The following is a 4,283-nucleotide window of genomic DNA, read 5'->3' as shown; positions in this document are numbered from 1 at the left end:
CCCTCCAACTCCATCCCAAGATGGCGCTACACCCAGGGTGGAATAGACAGAAAAAAAGAAGGGAAAATGAGAAGTTAGACCTGGAATGGTAGAACTAGAGATAAAGGAGTAACAAGTTCCGGTAGATAACCTACTTGGAATTGGTGAAATTCTGCAGTCCCAATGAGGTAACTCTGTACCATGAAGGGAGTCGGATCAGGGTATTAGCGAGATACAAACTAGTGTAGAAAGATGTGATAAAAAAATTACATTGAGGGTTGTCAGTATAGGGGGTCATACCTGGGGATGACCATTCAATCCATCTAGAACCAAAAGGGAAAAGAAACCTTACAACAATAATCACTTCAAGAAGAACAGAAAGAAAACGATAGTGCTTCAGGACCAATATCATGCATTGCTAGTCACATCAAAGTTTGCAAACCACTATAGGGAAATAATAGGAATTATAAATAAATGGGTTCATTCATAAAGATGGGAAAACTAGAGAACAAATGATTATTGTAAACTAGCTTGCAAACTCATCCCCTGATCAAAAACAATAGATGGTAACTAAAATACATTGTTGCACCATTTTGGACTTCTCCGAGTATCCGAGCATAAAGCACATGGAATGATACCTTGACATGGCGAGAAAAAGTCATATAGAACATCATCATCACATCCAGACCTGCTTCGAGTTCATTGGAAACAGCGAAATAGTTCCATCTAGTTCTGAAACTTAACCTCCCTACAGAATAAGTGTACTACTCAACTTTTCATTTCCCCGATGCATTGACAAAACTAAGAAACAATGAGTGAGAAAATGGTAGTAGAAAAATATTCAAAAAGATAACTGCTCGGTAGAAGATAAAATCAACAAAGGGGCCATTCCTACTTTTCCCGGTTTCAGAATCGGCTATCAAACTTGAGCATACCTTAAGTGTATGATAGGCGGAGTTACCCACCATGACCCCCAAAAAGATAGAATCAAAGTCTAAAATCACAATGAAACAAAAGAAACCTATGTATTTTCAAAGATCACAAGCTAAAAAAAGAGAAAATGAATGAATATCTGAATAAATGAAGAAGCATAAAGAAAGAAAATGATAGAAGTTCTACAAATCGGAGAGAGATATTGATAACTCAAGTAATGAAGGACTCGAAGAGAGAACTAAAAAGTCAATGAAAGAAAAAAATAATCAAGTAATTAAGAACTGAAGCAATATACTTAGGAATTCTGATAAATACAAATAATTTAAGTCAAAATAAATGCAAAATGATGTAATGAAAAAGTGAAATACTGAAAGTCAAATAAAGTAGACTTAAGATACTTAAGAAATTAACCGAAAAATGAGATAGTGAGGGACTAAAGAAATAATCTGAAAGGCCGAAGATTGGACAAAAAAAATAAAAATGTTGAAGTACTGAAATGAACACTGAGTAAATACAAAGAGAGACTGAAAAGGAATGGAAATTCGAGGAGAATTTACTGACTGAAAAACTGAAATACTTATTACTGAAAGAGTGAAGAAAAGGAAACAAACAAAAGAGTGACTGAAAACTTTAAAAAAACATAGGGCATACCGAAGAAAGAACAATGACAGAAGAAGATGATAAATAGATCAAATAAAAGAATGAATAGCTGAGAAATTAGTGACCGACAACATTGAGAAACTGAGAAGCAGGCATAGACTATAGAAATGGGACTCATAAAATAACTTGTATACGGAAACTGAGTGAACTCAAAACAAAAGTGACCGAGAAACAGAAATCTGAAGAAACCAATCACTGAACCAAAGAGAATGAAGGACAATAAAATGGTAACACACTGACAATCTGAGAATGCAAATAATGAAGAGTAAGGTCATTATATAGAAAATGAAAAATGAAGAAATTAACTGAGAATCTGAGAATCACTAACTGAATAACGAAACCTCAATAAGATGCTAGTTTTGATGCAGTCTCATTTTGGAGAAAATGGTATTGTGGTGCGCGATCTTCCGAGAGCCGTTCTTGTCTCTACTTTGGATGTGTCAGCATGTTACATAAGCGCGGAGGAAGGCGAGCTTCAAGCTTGTTTAAAAGGCCTATATCTTGAATGTTACCCAGAGCGACTATAAGCTTATATTAGCCCAGCTAGCTACTTGCATGTTAAAAGCTCACGTACAAGAAAATCCAGGAACTAAGCTCTTGACTTGTTGTCGACGGCCGAATGATATATGTATCAAAGCATTTGCTTCCTATCTAGCAGGATATTCCTAGAGACTACCAATTTTTTTAAATAAAAACAAAGCACACAACTAGAAATTTTGCCATGTTTGAGGCCGGACGTCGGTGCACCAACCCGCTTTAGCAGCAACGCCTGGAGCACCATCCAGACCGAGATCGTCATCACTGGTGATAGTGATGGTTCTGAACTCAGCATTCCATTGGTTGAATCAACCTGGGTTGCAGAATTTGAAGTTCTCTCCATTTGCAGTTGATAACCAGTGCATATTGTCTTGATGGATCTAGCACATCAGCTACAAATCTTGATTGATTACAGAGTTGTAAGCTAATTTGCAACCCACATGTGTTCCGCACTCTGTTTTGCTATCAACAACTACTACTAGGCATTGCGTTCCTTCAATTTGAGCTGGAGGTGCAAAACCATTTGTCACTAGTAGCAGTACATACACGAGAAGAATAGGAAATCGATTCCAATGGCCAGAAATAAAATTATTGGATGGAAATTCTCTACACATTCTGAAGCTAGCTACCTTTTCTTATCTAGCCCAGCTACTTTCTTGCCCAACTGGATGCAGCAGCCATCTACTAGTACTGAGAACAAAAACTATGCTGACAACCTACAGAAATCTGAAGTGCAAAACTAACCCACAATCAACTAAGTAATAGAGTCATACATCATGAAAAAAATCATGCTGAAACCACAGAACTAAAACCTAATGTATTCAAGGCGTGAGCACACCAGTGAAAACATGAGAAATCTGCTCAAGAAAATTAAGAAAAAATATAACCTCAAAACCAACTGAGCCCTAATATAAATTAGACAATCTTACACACCAAACCTGAAACCTAAACTACAGGTGGAGCTCACCAACAGAGAACAGGAACACAGATGAAATTAACCTAGTATGAACCATAATCCAACCTCGGCGAGCTCGGACTCCTGGTCAACATGAACTGCACTCTGCAGGTTTGCCATGACAGTGAATCAGCTCCGCAACTACAGCAGCATCGCTACCTGATAAAAATTCAAACTACCCACACCTCACAACCAAGCACCGACAACGTAACCAGCGACACTGCCCGAAAATGAAAACGCGCAGGAGCTAGAGATAGACTGAAATCAGAGCACACATATGCAGAAAGAAAAAAAAACAGACATTACCATTTCGAAAGCGACGGCCATGTCTTCGACTATCGCGAATCGCCAGCCTCTCCGCTGCAGATCGAACAAAGTCCCAATCCACAACGCTACCTGACGCCGCCGGAGTAGGCTGCGGAGATACCTCTCTCTCTTCCAAGGCAGTTGGGCCGGCCACAGTAAACCGGAGTCAAATTACTTACTTGTGGTCAAACTTCCCGCTCGGTCACTCATCCTCCCACTACTCCACCACTAGCACGCTTAACTTCTGAGTTCCATCACGTCTCGCATCCAAGTGCTCCGCGCGCATGTATGTGATAGTAGTATCATATCAGTCCTATTAACATGTTGGTCGATGTCATATTTCTTTATTGTTTGAATTTTAAATAATTTTTTTAATAAACAAAACTAATGATGTAATAATAATTTTGAATAAATAAATAAACATTAACTTTTTAATTCGTATTATTTTTAATTTTTTAATTTTTTAATATTTATTTTTTTGCCAAACCTAAAACCTAAAAAAAATTAAATCAAAAAATTGGGTAAAGGTAATAGTAATCTTTATGCAGGATGCAATTATTAATTTTCATTTTTAAAAAAATAAAAAAATATAAAATCCGTAATTTATAGCAAAAAATAAAATCTTCCTGCTTTCATATTTTCATTTGGAATTTTGAGAATCTAAAAATTGGCTAACCGGGTAAACCCCGGTGAATCGAATGTTACTTTTTCCCACGGTCATTTTGATATATTATACGTTTTTTCCTGACGTCGTATGCAAAAGCTAATGCGGTTTTACAATTTTTCAAACTTTTTTACAAAAAAAGTAAAAATTCGAATTTCTTAATTTCACCGAATAGTAGGTTGCATAACATACAAGAATCTTAAAATATTTTATTTTTTGAATTTTCTATCATTTTCTTTTGTATTTTAC

General features: G+C 36.5%; 1 long non-coding RNA gene across 1 annotated transcript; it reads right to left on the bottom strand.

The window, feature by feature from the left end:
• Window positions 1-270: 270 nt before the first annotated feature.
• LOC124705454 lies at window positions 271-2,927 on the bottom strand. The gene is made up of 3 exons (XR_007004019.1): window positions 2,324-2,927; window positions 618-727; window positions 271-302 (listed from the first exon to the last, which is right to left on the bottom strand). It is a non-coding gene; the product is annotated as an uncharacterized LOC124705454 (long non-coding RNA).
• Between the last annotated feature and the right edge of the window lie 1,356 nt (window positions 2,928-4,283).

Source organism: Lolium rigidum, chromosome 4 (genome assembly GCF_022539505.1).
Source record: "Lolium rigidum isolate FL_2022 chromosome 4, APGP_CSIRO_Lrig_0.1, whole genome shotgun sequence".
NCBI lineage: Eukaryota > Viridiplantae > Streptophyta > Magnoliopsida > Poales > Poaceae > Lolium > Lolium rigidum.
Note: the sequence above shows the minus strand (reverse complement) of the source record. Positions and strands in the feature narration are given on the sequence as shown.